The 17,552-nt window shown below is 50.7% G+C and overlaps 1 protein-coding gene and 1 long non-coding RNA gene across 5 annotated transcripts in view; one reads left to right on the top strand and one right to left on the bottom strand.

The window, feature by feature from the left end:
- Window positions 1-17,552, top strand: part of wake (ankyrin repeat and fibronectin type III domain containing protein wide awake) — a 520,343-nt gene that overhangs the window by 428,060 nt on the left and 74,731 nt on the right. The gene's annotated exons all lie outside the window — the stretch shown is intronic.
- LOC149348728 (uncharacterized) lies at window positions 2,061-4,026 on the bottom strand. The gene is made up of 2 exons (XR_016292295.1): window positions 3,888-4,026; window positions 2,061-2,708 (listed from the first exon to the last, which is right to left on the bottom strand). It is a non-coding gene; the product is annotated as an uncharacterized LOC149348728 (long non-coding RNA).

The raw sequence follows: 17,552 nt of genomic DNA, 5'->3' as shown, positions 1-17,552 counted from the left end.
CTTTCTTTCTTTCCTTCTTCCTTTATTTCCTACTTTCTTTCTTTCTTTCTTTATTTCTTTCTTTCTTCTCGTAAGACATGGTTGAGGTGTCTACCGAAAAGTGCGACATTTACTGGTAAATATGTTGTTGAGGAAAGGAAATGGCGCAGTATCTGTCTCACATACCTGGGCGGACACCTGAACCGCACCGTAAGGGAAGGGAGGAAGGAGGGAGTGAAAGAAGAAAGAGAGAAAGAGGTGCCGTAGCGGAGGTCTGGAATAATTTCTCGCTCTTGCCGTTTGCCGTTTCCTTAAAACCAATTCAAGCAGCCAGCAGAAACTTTGTTCTCGCAATGAGATTTTTTGAAGTTTTCTTCGATTCCTGAGTTGTTTTTATTCAGATATACTAAAGGTTTTAAGCAGAACGCGAAGTAGATCGTATCCCGCGAGTTCTCTTCTCTGCTTGCATTATTGACGGATGCGGGGCGCACAGGCTGAGATTAAAACTTGGGCGCCTACGCGGGCTGGGGAAGAGGACGTTAATACAAGGTTCCATGGTGAACTGTCAGCGGGCATAGTACGTGGTCTTAAGTCTTATCCTATGTGTTTTCTGTTTTGTAGAGGGATGGTTGTCCGTTTTGTGCTCCTGGGTCCAAATAAACGTCTTCAGTACGTGTCTTAGTAGTTGCGGCATTCCACTCCAGAGAAATGCACAACGTCATTAGGCAATTCTTACTCATAGCTATTATATCAGTTTGTATACTGTTTCAGAACGGGCAGACCATGTCCCAACGCACAATCGGAACGAAATTTCTGTCTCAGAGTTTACCCTCATGAAAATTTCAGTGATATCCCATACAGGCAATCTGTAGGCTATGTATTGAAACTGTTTTGAGGGTCCGTCAAGATCACCGACGGGCCAGAAGTGTATACTATGCGTTTGGTCGTGTGCACGCTTCAGATGTCAAGATTTCGCAGGAAATCTCGCCTTGCGCAATATTCGTACTTGATTTTCGCCGACCCACTGCAACGTATATTCTCTATACCGGCAGCTTACACGTTATAATCTCTGCGCTGACTGTGACTCGTACGCTCGCCAGCGTGGGCCGATATATGCGAGCTACCATTTCACAATGCACGCGAAACTGCCTTCCGCCCTCCGAGGAAGCTAGCTGCACGCTTAGTACACGCCACCCCAGCGCCCCCACGTCACGCAAATGACGTTGGGAACGGCATGTGGGCACCCACACCCACATGTGCTAGCTTCTCACGCTCGCGCGCACACGTCTTACCATAAAACATGCACCTCTGAATGGAAACTCGTGGCCTTGAGGACTCATTGCCGCCACATCATGTCGGGGCGGAGACCTTGACGCAGGTATGTCTTCGACGCTGCTGTTCTTGGTGATGTTCCGGGGTCTTGTTCTTAGCCAAAGGCTACGCACCACATATACAGGCACACGTAGACGCCGAGAACTCAAGCGCCTTTGAGACGGCCTGGGACTCCGTCTTACTCAAGAAACCTGCGCTAGGCGCCGCGAAAAAAACACATTGACGGAGCTTGAGTAAGTGTCTCGACCTGTCCAAGGTCCTCCGGGTGCCGTGGAGTGCATAATGTCGGCTGGCGTATTTCGCTGCCTTCTATATGCGTACACCCTGAAGAATACGCGTGTATCGCTGCTGTCTCGTTCTAAGCCTTGGCACTCCGCATATACTAGGAGTCGTGAAAACGCTGGGGCGCTCTTCGGGTGTGACGGAGTAAGAGGGTCCGCGAGACGCTGGAATTGCAAATGGGGTGGTGTGCGCGGCCCAGACGACACTGGCTAGCTCTCTGCGGCGGTGCTCTCGTAATCTACTGTGTTGCACACCTGGACTGACTTCGCTCCCGTCTGGGTTTTATGTACCGGTTGCAACATTGCGCGCGTGTTGTCTGAAAATACTGTGCTCGGCGGCTTTCATAATTTTGTCCCACCTCTTCGCGCACGTGTCTGAGAAAGGTCACTGACCGGGGCGAGAGCTTGTTTGTTTCTGGCCAGAGATGAGAAGAAACCAAACAAAACCGAAGCAGAAGGTCAAGGACATTGGATTGGAAAACATTTATTCACGGGCAGAAAGTGGTTCAAGGTGAGATCTTGGTCGCGCTAGATGGCCGTCAGCTCGTGGCTTATGGCGATCTCGTTGGCTGGCTCCACTGCCCGGAGTTGGGTCTCGGGGTCGGAGCTGAGCAGCACGGCCTCCCACTGCTCGGAAGTTAGGAGCTGAATTAGGACCGGGGGAGGTGGATCCTCCGGACAAAGGTCAAGGACAAAGTATCTCGGAAATTGCGTAAGAACGACCGGAAAGGAAGCAGAGAGCGAAGCCCAAGGACAAACTTTACCTGGTAATTAGTTAACACAGCGGCTAGTATCAAACACCACCAAAGTGTGCCAGGAGCTCCAGTTCACGATGATGCAGTGCAATGGACATTACCGGAAGCGGTAGTGCATCTAGGAGTCATAATCGACGTGGAATTTCCATCTCCGGGGCTGCTAACATCCATGTAAAAAACGAAGCCCTGTGAAGTGTATTAAAGATCTCCCAGGCTTGTAGCCGTTTTCCATTGTGTCCACCCGATCCGAGGTCCATCGGCATCCCCCGAGTATGCTGGAGGCAGAGGGTTCGATCCCCAGTGACCCTGGGTTTTGGGTTGGGTGTAGGATTTCCCCTGGCTCCGTTCCTCTTGGCTGAAGCTATTGGAAAAAAAGAGAATTATATCCTAACTTCATGCGATCTTTAAAACGGCGGTCTTTAAAATCCAATCGTCATCATCATCTAGGTCCTCCGCAACCGCATTACCGCTGATGACATTCTCTAGAACGCGTACTCTTTGATCCTCGTGTGCCTTATACGGATCAGACTCATATGGGCAACAATGGACGTAGTGCACGCCGGAGATTTCTTTAAGAAGCTTACTTCGCTCTCAGCGCTTAGTGTGGACAGAATCTTCTGCCGTTAATTAACTCCTTGAATAAATCGCGCATTTGAATTTTCGCAGCGCCGTAACCTGAACAGATGCTGCAAACAGTGTTGTCAATTCAGTTTCGTTTTTTCAGAATAATGCGCAATGACATTTGCCAAAAAATGGTATGATCGCGAGGACCGCACGCGAAGCTAAATGATCTTCACAATTCATCATTATGTTGATCTTGCTGCGACGCAGAAACAGAGGTAAACAGCTTTATTTCTTTGGAAAACGGTTTTTTAGAACATCAAGCACTTACTCGCTTCATTTTTACACCTGCTTTCTCCAAGACGACACGTATCTTCATTGTACGCACGGGCGCCTGGGAGCAGGCGCGGGGGAGGGGGGGGGGGGGGGGGGGGGAAGGGGGGAGTGTGGTCTGCGTAACAACACTGTAGCTCCACACCTGGCTACGAAGACGCGGCTCCATCAGCACACAGAGGTCGCTGTGCTTTGAAGTATGCCGTTAACGGTTTCGTCTGGCTGCCCGTTGCTGTGTATTACATTCTTGTCACAATTGCATCAATAGCCACGGAGGAAAGTGATCATCAATGTCTAGTCCGAAGGGGGCAGCAGAGATGGAACTAACTGGCACCGGAAAATGTGTTGATGGGTTGCGGGCGATAAAAAAGGCCCGACACTCAATCACGCGACCCTCTCTCGATCGATAAAAGAGTTTACTAGCAAAGTTGCGTGCGGGCTTTGGAATTTATTTCTTCGCCAGAATACTAAACTAGCTGCTGCGTCGCGGCCAAAACTTCTCCGATAGAAGTGCGCGATAAAAAAAAAATCTTTTGTTTACGAGCTGCCGAGTGCGTCCGTCGGAGGCGTTTGCTTTTATGATGACGTCGGCTGTAAGCACACGTTCGAGGGTGGCAACGCACGGGACAGAGCGGTCGGGACTTACATGTGTGCAGAGGGTCCCTCGCGAGTGTTCGTTTACGCAAAACAAGCGAGCGGTAGCCACGCGTTTCCGTTCCACGTGCCTGACGTGGCGCGGTGAGCGTCGATGCTGGTACATGGGTCATAAAGTCAGGGGCACCGCGGCGCCCGTTCTCAATACTATACTCCCTTGTTTTGGAACTCCTCTCTTGGCCGCGGCGTTATCTCTACCCTGAGTGTACGTTCGAGACACATGTCATGTTTCCAGGGGCCGTAAAATGGCGCTCGTAAAAGCCAGTCAAGTTTGCTTTGCTGGTATATTTTTCGTACTTGATGTCGTTGCCGCTCGTAGTGGTTCATCATCTGACATACTCTTGTTTCGCCTGCATTGTTCTTTCGGCCTCTATCATTATCAGGTTACTTCCGGAACTTTCACCCCACTGCCTAACCCAGCTCTGGTTGCAAGTTAGCGCCCGTCCTGTCGTTTTTCCTCCTTCTTTGTGTCGTCTTGTTGCGCTTTTTATTCTTGCCAACCAGCTCTTGACCGCAGTCTCTTCTTCGAGGAAGTCGCTTTATGCGAACTATAATTTTACGGATTGCAGTGCTTGGAGTGCAAACAAAGAAAGACAACGTTTATGGGGAACGGTTAGAATTTTTTGGTTACATAACTTATTTTGTGAATTTATTACCCACAGCGTCATTGTAAGCCATTACAGTGTGTGTGTGTGTGTGGGGGGGGGGGGGATAACAGATTCAACTGTTAACGAATGGTGGTATACATAAAAAAAAAGAAAAAAAAAACATCAGCAGGCGTGACACGATGACAAGAATTGCACTCCGGTCAATACGGAAAGAAAAAAACGTAGAAAAAGCACACCGAAATATAGCAAAGTGATATCTATCAGAGATAATGCACGTCTAGGCTAAAAGTTCGTAAATAACAGCGATCTACTCCGAGATAACCATCGAGAACAGCGAAAAACAACAACACACTGTCAAACAGGTTTTATCACTTTTAAAGAATAAAACGCCTCGCTGGAAGAAAGCCGTGCAACAGCGGCAGGCAAGCGATTCCATTGCCGAATCGTTTTTGGAAAGAACGCTTCTTTGTATGCTACAGTGTTACATTTGTACTCCGAAGTTTGGTGTTCGTGGTCCACACGGGCCGATATGTGATAAGAGGGAAAGAGATAGGTGTTGCGGGAGACACCGTTAAGTGAACAATATATTGCATGAAGTAGCTTTAAGCGAAACATCATTCTGAGATGCTCCAGTGCTAAGTCCCATTGCAATGTTCCTTTGGCCTGCACTGAACTAAACTTCCTTTCTCGTACTGGTATGCCAAGCACATATGGGGCTGCTAATGTCCGCACTTGTAGTTTGATTTTGTCTTTTAAAGTAAGAGCGTCCTATATGGCACAAGCTTAATCTAATATTGACCTTAGATGCGATTTGTACAACACATCCTGAGGGCTTTGAGGAAACTCTCGAGTGTTACGTCTCAAGAAGCCCAGACTATGACAAGCTTTAGCGACAGTGTAATCAGTGTGCCGACTGCAAGATAAAGAAGCAACCAAAAATACACCCAAGTACTTGCATTCTGTGACGAGTCTTATAAGCGTGTTGTCTAATCTGTGCGGCAACTTCCCTGGAATTTTCTGTCTAGAAAACCTCATGTATACCGTCTTGTTAAGGTTTAAGTTCATGAGCCATTTTTGTCCCCAGTTATGTATTTTCTGAGGTCACTCTGAACTGCAGTGCAGTCGTTCTCTGAACTTATTTTTCTATACAATCGTCGGCAAATATTCCTATGTACGACTGGATATTTACGTTATTATCATTGATATAAATTAGGAAGAGCAGGGTCCCCAGCACAGACCCCTGGGAAACTCCCAATTTAACATCACTAATGATAGATTCAGCTCCATATTGACAAGCACGCGTTGGGAAGCATTCGCCAGTCCTGGATATTGCTTTTGGAGAAATTTATAACAAGCTAGTTTTTGCAGAAAAAGGAAATGGGGCAATGCATGGAGTTCTTTCTTGAAAGACACTGAAATCAAATTCCACGGAAACTTCGATGTCACTTCAAAACGCCTTTATCTATCACATTCAACGTTTCAGTATATCACTTTCTTGGTAATTAATTGCCTTTATCTGCAGAAAAATAAGAATTCGAGTGGCTGCAATGCAATTAATTCTTTGTTCTGGATGAGGTAGGAGCCGCGAAGGCTATATCGGACCAAATGTTCGTGTACAAATTTCTAGTTGTGTAATACAGTTCCTTTGATTGATTAATTGATTGATTGATTGATTGATTGATGTCACTGCATCAACCTTTTGTATATGTCTGGCAACAACAAAAGAGGCAAATGCAAGAAAGAGTTACTCAACCTGTGCCACTGGCGCATAACAGGTTGACATGCGATGAGACGGAACAGGCCTGAGGGAGGGTAATGGATAACTTCATAATAGAGAAAAGTCAATGGAAACAAGGATGCAGGGTGTGAAAACCAAAAAACAACCTTTGTTCCTCGTAGTAGAATTTTACGGCGCGAACTCGCTACTAAACATGTTTTGTGCCGTGGCGCGCGCCGGAGTTTCTTTCACATGAGTCGCACAAAACACCATCCGGCCTGCGTCACGGAATTTTGTGCAGTGTTCCTGCGTATTATGCCATGCGCGACCTCCTGGTATTTGTGCGTCGTCTGCTAGCTTACTACCTTGTCGTCTGCACCTTTATGACCGGCATTTCGCTCTCTTCCTGTCCCTTTTTTATTCCTTTTCTCTCTTGTTTGCACGCTGAGGACGGTGTCGCCCTGGGCGAAGACCACAAACCACCATCCAAACACTTTTGTTTTGTCGTCTACCTACCTCCTCCGTATCTTCACGACGTGTCACTACGACGAAATGTTTATTATTTCGGGCGGAAACGGTCCACGCCCCTCCAGCTTTCCGTCACGAGTTGCCCACCTGTGGTGCGAGGGCTCGTTCCAGCTTCTTTGACGTCATTGACGCTCGTTTCGCCAGAGATGCTTATCTTTACGAGCAGGTCGCGCGGCCAAGAAGAGTTTCACTCGAAATCAAGCGCTCGGCTGTTCCTTTCTGACGCGGCCGATGCTGGGAACGGCCTTTCTTGTGGCGCGGGTTTCCATTCTGGAGTGATTCTTTCAAAACGAAGTGATATGTGAGACGCGTTCTGTCTCTTCTGTCGTCGCGCTAATTAACGAGAAATTCTCCCTGCTTTCCTCTTCGTAAACAGATAAGGACGCTCAGAGCGCGCGCGGCGTGTATTAGTCACTGTCTCGGAGCTGAGACGGATCTGTGCTTCCCACTGTTCGTCACCAACTCTCGGCTGTAGCGCATTCTGTAACGGCTGTAGCGCTTTTCTGTAATGGCCGACCGCGGTCATTCCCGTGGAGAAGCCAATTAGCCCACAACGAAAAACACTCGGAGATGAGTAATTGGAAAGAAGTGACGTAGGCTTCAACGTCTGCGCGGCTAATCGTCGTGGCCGCGGCTAAGCCTGAAATCCCCGTGTTATTTTACAATGGCGTCTGCGTATGAGAATTTTCCTCGGGTAAACATACGTGGCCGCCGTGTGAACTGGTCGCAAACTTCCGCATCCACTTGGTGGCTACGTAGCGTGAATGCTATACACCCGCATTGGGAAAAGTGGTCGGCCTGCAGAATGGCCCTGAGAATTTCAGGCGCACGCAGAGTTTGCGTTTATGTTTGGGAACCTATTAAGTAACTATAGGCTCACGTGGTCCTCATGCCTAATCGATATATACAGAGCTTCTCAGAATTACCTGCACGGAAAGGAGGCGCAACCGTCTATGTGAGTTTCTTAAAGAGCCCTTAATCCATCGCAAAAAAAAGATATAGAAGAGGGGAGACTTCGTTTTTAGCTTGGCTATAGTTGGATCGAAAACGAGGATTGTGCTACGACATCGTAGCTTCGCAGCGCGATATACAGGGTGTTGCACCTAAGATTTTACAGAATTTTTTTTAAATAGGCTCTTTGAGTTAGAACAAAACTACTAGCTCTCGGTGAAAGGAAACTGAGATGTCTACTGTCCATTTGTTAAATAAACTGCTGACTGAATGGGAACGATTATTCCATTCAACTAACCGGCCGCGGTGACTCAGTGGTTATGGTGCTCGGCTGCTGACCCGAAAGACGCGTGCTCGATCCCGACCGCGGCGGTGGAATTTCGATGCAGGCGAAATTCCAGAGGCCCGTGTACTGTGCGATGTCAGTGCACGTTAAAGAGAACCCCAGGTTTTTGAAACTATCCGGAGCCCTCCACTACGGCGTCCCTCATAGCCAGAGTCGCTTTGAGACGTTAAACCCCAGAAACTAAACTAAACTGAATTCGATGTAGACAAAATGATAGAGGCCCGTCTACTGTGCGATGTCAGTGCACGTTAAAGAGAACCCCAGGTGATCGAAATTTCCGGAGCCCTTCACTACGGCGTCCCTCATAGCCAGAGTCGCTTTGGGACGTTAGACCTCCATAAAACCATAAAACCACATTTCATTCAAATTTCATTTATAGTATGTAGTAGAGTTTCTTCGAGGAGTCCTTTTACACGGTGACACTTAAAGCATTTCCTTGTTTCATCACTTACTACTCGTCGGGCATGTTTAGTTTTTTTTTTCTTCAGGTGTATTTGTATTTTACGCTTCAAAGGTATGCGCACGATGGAGTGCTACAGAAGCTGAAGGCATTCGTCCGGCGCTGACAGTGTAGACGGTTACTGGATCATAAAAGCGAACCCCACCCCCCGCATTCATTTAGCTGCCCACGCGATAAGCGCAGTGGCGAGACGCCACACCTCACCGCGTCCGTCTGTCAGGTTGCGCAAAGTAGAGCGTCAGTGCAGTCAAGCCACTGAGTTGTCCCCAGCAAGTGAGAAAAGCGCTGTAACTGCAATACCGCGTAGACACCTCCGCGACCATTATCAGGCGCAGCTAGCATTCGCTCCTCGTCGGCGGCATGCATAGCATATCCTCGACACGGGGTGTGGTCAGATCCCCGTGTAAAGTATTCACCGCGCACGTCAACGCTGACGCGAACCGGAGGCCGTGGAAAATATACCTTATTCATGGCGGCTTGTCGAGCGGTTTCACGCGCTTCACAAAGCACTGGCGCCTTGGGTTGAAGTCATCAAAGAATGGAAAAAAAAGGGACAGACATGCTACCGAGTCTGTGCATCTGACAAAGGTACACACAGAGAAGGCACATAAAGCGAAGACACATAAAGCGAAGTCACACAGAGTGGGGGACGCATAAAGCGAAGTTACATACAGCGAATACACCTAAAGAGAAGACAAAAAGAAAAGGCACATAAAGCGAAGACACAGTGAAGACACATATAGCGAAGGCACAAAAAGAAAAGGCACACAAGGAGAATGGACAGAAAGCTAAGGCATATACAGAGGAGCCACATAGAGCAAAGACTCGTGTCGCGAAGGCAAAAGAATAGGGCACACAAAAGGAAATGGCACACAAAGAGAATACACAGAAAGCTAAGGCACATACAGCAAAGAAACATACAGCGAAGCAACGTACAGAGTGTACAGGTGCCGTGGAAGGCAATATTAACGAAAAAAATTTAATCATTGCCCCCCAATTCGTGCACTCTTGAGTAGATATGTGCAGCCTAATTGTGATTGTGCCAATTGCACTGTGCACCAATAAATATGGACTATTATGCGTTAGATTTAAAGAAATTAAATTTTTTCGACAAGGTCACCTTCGATTTACTTTAGACGGCGAGTGTACATATTAGGAGAAGGCACATAAAGCGATGGTACTTACAAAGAAGGCACATAAAGCGATGGTACTTACAAAGAAGGCACATACTGCAAAGACACAAAAGGAGGAGTTACGTAAAGAGAGCGCGCATGCAGATTAGTCTTGCGCGACATGCAGACAGGTGTATACGCGGAGCTGTTGCTAAACCGCGCTCGCAGCCGGGCTGGCGGGCGCTAACTTCCTATCACATCAACAGCCCACGCACCTGGTTCGTAAAACAGGCTCCACGGCATTAAAAAATCATGAACCCTCGGGCGTAATCCTCTCTAAAGTCGCGAATGCCTGCCTTATCTTTAGGACGCGTGCATGTGTGACACACGTCTCATGCGTAACGTCCCCTTCCAACCCGCCTGCTTCCACTTCGCGTTTGTTTTAATGCGAGAACATTATGTGGCTCTTCTCGTGTCAGCAAAAAGTGTCCGCAGTTTTTTCCGCACTATTACATCGTTCTCTGAAGATAAATGCGTTGTAAGACAGGCCGTCGGCTCCCTAACTATCGGCGTCTGGCGCTTAAGGCAGAAGACGACGAAGAGTGAAACAACGTTCCGATGCTCGTACCCTGGCCAATCTCCCGCCGTGGGTATGTGCCATTAAGCCTTAGGACATCATCATCATCATCGATGCTCGTGCGTGCTCTGGACTGACCGCTGCCTCTGGTTCGTACCTGGACTATTCCGCTAATCGTTCGCGACGCAGCGCCTTGGAAGACGTCCTGCACTACGCTTGGTGGAGGTGACAGCGATCCCCTCACCCTGGAGCTTCGCAGCCGTGGAATGCCTCCCATTTCCGCGATTCCTGAGACCCGACCCAACCTGCATCACCGCTTCCCTCAGTTGTCATCTGTTTCGGCAGAGAGGCAGCGTGACCCTGCCTTTTTCTGCGGCACTGATGACACGAATGTGGAGGACTGGTTGGCCTCCTATGAGCGCGTAAGTGCGTATAATAAGTTGGACGACAGCGTCAAACTCACCAACGTTATATTTTATTTGAGCGACGTGGCCAATCTGGGGTTCCGCAACCACGAGGCGGACATCTCCAGCTGGGCGAATCTTAAAACCAGCCTCACAGAGGTCTTCGGTCGTCCCGCTGTGCTTAAGCTTCGTGCCGAGCAACGCTTGCCCAGTCGGGCACAACAAAGCGAAGAAAATTTTACGAGCTGCATCGAAGATGTCGTTGACCTCTGCAAGCGCATCAACGCTCCCATAAGCTAGGCCGACAAGACCCAAAATATTCTGAAAGGCATTGATAATGACGCCTTTCAGATGCTCGTCGCGAAAAATCCCCAGTCTGTCTCCGCCGTGACAAGCTACTGCCAAAGCTTCGATGAGCTGCGCAAACAGCCCCTTTCCACCCGCCGAGCCGGCTTTCAAGACGCCACAATAACCGGCTTGGCTCTTCCCGGGGACGGTGCTCTGGACCACCAGTCGCTCCTCCAGCACATTCAGCAGTGAGTCCGTGAGGAAGTCGCCCGCCAGCTCTGCTTGACTACCTGCCCACCTACGCCTGCGCCGCCACTCGCTCTCGGTCTCCAGCGTGTCATACAGGAGCAGGTCGCCGAGGCACTGTCCCCTCCTCCTCCACCCACTCAGCTGTCACTGATCGCGGCTCCTCTAATGTACGCTGATGCTGTGGGGCGACCACGGCCCTCACCTGCTGCTCCTGTCTACAGGCCTCCTCACCACATGTTAGAACCCCAGCGACTTACAGCTCTCACTTATGGTCCGGTTGCCCGCCCATGATCTGAGCCTCAGCCCCTCAAACCCTGGCGCACGCAAGACAATCGCCCTATTTGCAACGCCTGTGGAGTCGCTGGCCACGTGGCTCATTTGTGCCGCAGTCGCGCCCTTCGTCCGTACAATTATAGACGTGAGCCGCCGTACGATCTTCCGCCGTCCTCCTCGCCTGTGTCACATGAGCCGCCTCCGGATTCTTCTTCTAGTTACCAGTTCCGCTCCGACCGTTCATTTCCCCTGGCTGACGATCACGTTCTCCGATGCTCCGCCGCCAACCCGCCATGCAAGCGGAAAACTAACGGCCGCAGTTCCGGAGGCAAGAACTGCGCCGCCAGCGACTCGCTCAAGACCTGTTTCAGTGCCCGCCAACATTATCACCGTGTTCGTTGAGGAAGTCGCCGTCGAAGCACTTGTTGACACTGGCACAGCCGTTTCCGTTCTTAGTCACACTTTCTGTCGCAGACTCAAAAAAGTGACGACGCCTCTTCCTGCTGTCTCTCTCCGCACCGCCAGCGCTCAGGACATTCGACCATTAGCCGCTTGCACCGCCCGCCTGCTTATCGAGAACGTCCCCTACACAACAGAGTTCATTGTACTCGCCCGCTCATCTCATGACGTCATCCTTGGTTGGGACTTCCTTTCCACACATCACGCCGTTATTGACTGCGCCCGTGCTCAGCTTGAGTTATCGCCCTTCAGTGACGCTCCCTTCGACGCACCCCGTGCTGCTGCCGCTACTGTGGTCGTCTCACAGCACACAGACTTTCCGCCTTTCTCTACAGTGCTGGTGTCTCTTTCTTGTGCTGCTCTCTCTGTCTCAACTCACTTACACGCCCTCTTTCAGATGCGCTAACCGGAAATCTCTTTTGCTGCCTCATGCCCTGCTTACAATTCTTCGTGGCTCAAGCGCTTTTTATGTGTCCAACCCGTTCTCCTGCCCTACCACTTTACTCCGTGGCCAATTGATTGGTAGTGTTGCCTTGCTCGATCCCGCCTCAGCATTCCCCCTCGTTGAGAGCGCGGCCGGCCTTCATGTCAGCGCCATTACCCCTGTTCCCAATGCCAATCCGTCTCCTCTCGATGTTTTTCACCGTTCCGTCGACTCCGCCCTGACGCCTACCCAACGGGCCCAACTTCTCGCCGTCCTGCACCGCTTTGCAGCTTCGTTTGACTACGAGCAAACTTCATTACGCCACGCAACCACCGTTGCCCACTGTATTGACACCGGCACACATGCCCCTTTGCGCCAACGTCCGTACCGCGTGTCAGCCGCTGAGCTCCGCATGATCGACGAACAGGTGACCGTCATGCTCAAGCTCCACGTGATACAACCGTCGCAAAGCTCGTGGGCATCGCCGGTGGTCCTTGTCAAAAAAAAAAAAAAAAACACGGTTCCATCCGGTTCTGCATTGACTACCGTCGTCTGAACAAGATTACACGCAAGGACGTTTACCCTCTCCCTCGTATCGACGACGCCCTCGACGGCCTGCAGGGCGCTGAGTTCTTCTCTTCATTGGACTTGCGCTTTGGTTACTGGCAGGTGCCGACTGCAGAGGCCGATCGCCCAAAAACTGCATTCGTCACACCCAACGCACTCTATGAATTTAATGTCATGCCCTTCGGCCTCTGCAATGCCCCCGCCACATTCGAGCGCATGATGGACAACCTACTCCGCGGGCTGGCTTAAATGGCACATATGCCTTTGTTGCCTAGATGCCGTTGTGATCTTTTCTCCGGATTATTCGTCTCACCTCCAGCACCTTGAGACCGTTCTTCGCTGCCTGGCCGACGCTGGCCTCCAACTCAATTTAAAAAAGTGCCGCTTCGGAGCTCGGCAGCTCATCATTCTCGGACATGTCGTGTCCAAGGATGGCGTTCTCCCCGACCCGGAAAAGTTGCGAGCTGTAGCAGAATTTCCGAAACCCTCTTTCGTAAAAGACCTCCGCAGCTTCGTCGGCCTCTGCTCCTACTTCCGCCGGTTTTTTCCACAACTTCGCCACTATCATCGACCCTCTGACCAAGCTCCTTTCCGGCCACGACCTTTCGGCCTGGTCGCAAGCTTGTCATGAAGCCTTTACGACACTCCGTCGCCTCCTGACCACTCCACCTATTCTGCGTCATTTCGATCCTCGTTCTCCGACGAAACTCCGCACTGATGTCAGCGGCGTCGGTACGCCAGCTGGACATTAACAAAAGTTGAAGCCAACTATTCGGTCACTGAGAAGGAGTGTTTAGCCATCCTGTGGGCGATCGTCAAATTCCGCCCTTACTTGTACGGGTGCCCTTTTGACGTTGTCACCGATCACTCTTTGAAAGATCCCTCTGGTCAACTGGCGCGCTGGGCTCTGCCACTTCAAGAGTACGAAATCCGCGTTGTCTACCGTTCAGGCCGTACACATGCCGATGCTGATGCCATCTCACGTTCCCCTCTGCCCTCTAAGGCAGTGCCTTCTATATCCGCCCTGCATTTTTTAACTTTTCAGCCCGCTGATATGGCTTCCGAGCAACGCAGAGACCCGTGGATCGCTTGCCTCTTGGATTTCTTATCTGGCCAATCGTCTCGACCTCCTTCCCGTGGTCTCCGTCGTCAGTCCCACCATTTCGCCATCAGAGACGAGCTTCTTTACCGCCGCAACTACCTTCCGGATGGTCGCAAGTGGCTGCTTGTCATTCCGACCCATCTGCGCTCCTTCATTTGCTCTCCCTACCACAATGATCCGCAGTGTGCCCATGCCGGCTTCTTGAAGACCTTCACCCGTCTACGACATCGGTAACACTGTTGTGGGATGTACCGTTATGTGCGCAAGTTCGTTCTGTCCTGCACCGCATGCCAACGTCGAAAAAACCACCTCGCCGACCCGCCGCTCCTCTGCAACCGCTACCTTGCCCAGCGCAGCCCTTCGAGCGTGTTGGCATTGACCTCTATGGTCCTCTTCCCAGCACATCAGCCGGCAACCGCTGGATCATCGTTACCATCGATCATATTGCCCGCTACGCCGAAACGTCGCCTTTACCATCTGGTACAGCCCACGGCATTGCATCTTTCATCCTCCATCGCATCATACTTCGCCATGGTGCTCCCAAAGAGTTGCTCAGTGATAGAGGTCCGGCCTTTCTATATGAACTTGAAGAAGTTCTTCTTCAGGAATGCAACATCATTCACCGCACCACCTCCGCCTACCATCCGCAGGCAAATGGCCTGGTTGAGCGTTTTAACCGCACTCTTGGCGACATGCTGGCCATGTATATGGCTTCCGATCACTGCAACTGGGACCGCGTTCTACCTTTCGTCACCTATGCTTATAACTCCGCTGCTCTTGCAACCCCCGGATTTTCTCCATACTTTCTCCTCTACGCCGCCGTGAGCCTTCTTGCACAATGAACACCTACTCCCTTACCGCCCTGATGCTTCTGAATTTACGACTTTTTCTCGAGCCGCCACTTATGCCGAAGAATGCCGTCAGCTTGCCCGGTCTTTCACTTCACACGCCCAGCAGCAGCAGAAAAGCACCCGTGATCCCTCTGCACTTCTTCCCACTTATCTTCCTGACTCTTTGGTCTGGCTCTTGGTGACTTCCTCCGGCCTCTCCTCCAAACTTCTCAACTAGTACCCCTACCGCGTTCTTAAGCAGACCTCCCCCGTCAATTACCTCATCGAACCCCTTACTCCATCCACTGATCACCGTCGCCGAGGCCGTGAAATTGGCCACACGGACGGTCTCAAACCGTACTACGATCCCGCCGTCGTCAGGATGGCGCCTTTTCGCACCGGGGCAGTTGTAAGACAGGCCTTCGGCTCCCGAACGAAGAGTGAAACAGCGTTCCGATGCTCGTGCGTGCTCTGAACTGACCGCTGCCTCTGGCCTGCACCTGAACTGTTCCGCTAATAGTTCGCGACGCAGCGCCTTGGAAGACGTCCTGCACTACGGAGTGAAAGTGTGGTTGTGACAGATAGTGTGTGACAAAATGTTGCCGTGGGAAAAGTTTGATTTATTTGGTGTAGTAATTAAACGCGAAAAATACACTTAGATGTCAAAAGAGCCGTGGACGTCGATATAGTACATGGTCGTCACAACAGCCACGGACATCGATATAGACCAGATTTTTTTACCCTCGCACGCAGGTAGCGGGCGCGCTCCTACTCGACACCAGTCGCCATCTGTCGGCGCGCGCGGCCCGAGGGACTGCGGGTCGCGCCGGCGCCGCGCGTAGAACGCATGTTTACGTGTTCGCTTCTGCCGTTGCTGTGCTCCATCAGCTAACCTATGAGGGTGTGTGCTGTGCGTCACTGCTCACATTTTCCCTCTTCCAGACAGTACTGCGGTTATCTTGTGCGCAGATACTCGTTAACGTGACATCCGAGGGTAGTCGACCAGGTAGTGTACGGACTGGAAACCGGCACTACTAAGCAGATTTCTTCGCTGTCGTGTCGTTTGTTGTCGCCTTTTACGTGCGATATCATCTATGATAATTTTATGCATCAGAATGTAGATCTATTGATTTGACTCAGTGGAGTAGCAACTGGATAGGCGAGCTGCAGACTGAAGGTTGTCCCGACGGAGAGGAGGAGAAAAGCATTTATTGAGTAATGTACAGAGAGGTGCTCGGGGAGAGGCCCCTAATGGGTCTCACCCCTTACAATACTAGGCGGAGTCCCTCATTCGGGATTTTGTTGGTCGAGACCGCTACACAAGTCCGCCGAACCAGGGCCTGTTTGGCCGATAGTTCCTGGCAGCTGAGCAGGGCCGCCTTCCAGTCCTCTCGGTCCCGACGGAGCGCGTGTTTTCGATCACCAGTACGTGTTCGGCATCCTTGCGCTGAGCTTCCTCTTGTTCCCATTAAACACATTTCATGCACAGGATTGTAAGCACGACCGCTACCGATTTCAGCTGCTTTTTCCGCACGCATGTCAGAGGTATCTGGGCGGTAAAGGTTTATCTATAGTATCTTTCTGCTGTTTGTATCTACCTTAGTTTGGTTTGGTTTATTAATGTTTCACGTCCCAAAGCGACTCAGGCTATGAGGGACGCCGTAGTGAAGGACTCCGGAAATTTCGACCACCTGGGGTTCTTTAACGTGCACTGACATCGCACAGTACACGGGCCTCTAGAATTTCGCCTCCATCGAAATTCGGCCGCCGAGGCCGGGATCAAACCCGCGTCTTTTGGGCCGGAGCCGAGGCCGTAACCACTGAGCCACCGCAGCGGTGCGGTATCTACCTTATTCATAGAAAAATATCGGCGATTTCATTACATTTCCACACTTAGCCAAACGGCTACGCAACGCTCTCACACGCGGCGAGAGCTCCTGAATAAAATAACGCGACTTCGGACCTCAGAATTAGTGAAAGCTGGATTAGCAGCTCATATCTATTCAAGCTTCGATAAATTAAGCGAAAGTACGTTTTTATGCACCAGGTTGCATAAACCATGACAAAATTTGTTTTCTGTTGGCGCTGCGACTCAGTTGAGCTCACAGCGGTAATTTGTTGATAAATTGGCGCGGCGACAAGAAAGCCCTGTTTGTGGAGGGGGGCCTTTATGGCCGGCCGGCAGGAAGGAATAAGAGTGCATGGGAATTGGAACTGCATGCTAGCCGCACACCTAACGCTTGATATTGAACAAAAAGTTTCTTTGCGGTGGAGCACCAAGACGGAATTCGATATAAGCACGAGCGCGTTGTAAGCGCCGGCACAATTAGCCTGAATGTCAAACTAAATGTCATTAAAACGCGTCAATGTTATCGCTGTGATCACGTAAATACTTCCTGCAACACAGCCACGCAGCGGAAGTATGCTCGACAATGTTTCTTTAGCGCCCGAAGCGCGGCTATATGCACGCGCGGCCGCTGAACTGCCGCAGCCCCGCAATCCCCACAGAAACGCCCGCACCGCGGCGCGCCAGTCGGTTCAAAATGGCCGCGCCCGGGAAAGGACGTTTTGCTCTCGCATTGCTCCAACGGGGGCCGCCGCGCAGTAATCTGAAAGTTTTTTTTATTTTATTTTGACTTCGTACTTTAACGGTGCTACACGCAATGCGGGCAAGCCAGGGAAATGTGCAACGGACGCACGAGATAGCGTTCAGATTGTGAAATCCTCCCAGTAGGGCATCCCAATGGTCCTTCGTGGATGGT

This window comes from Amblyomma mixtum, chromosome 4 (genome assembly GCF_055824585.1).
Source record: "Amblyomma mixtum isolate Tamu chromosome 4, ASM5582458v1, whole genome shotgun sequence".
Lineage (NCBI taxonomy): Eukaryota > Metazoa > Arthropoda > Arachnida > Ixodida > Ixodidae > Amblyomma > Amblyomma mixtum.
Note: the sequence above shows the minus strand (reverse complement) of the source record. Positions and strands in the feature narration are given on the sequence as shown.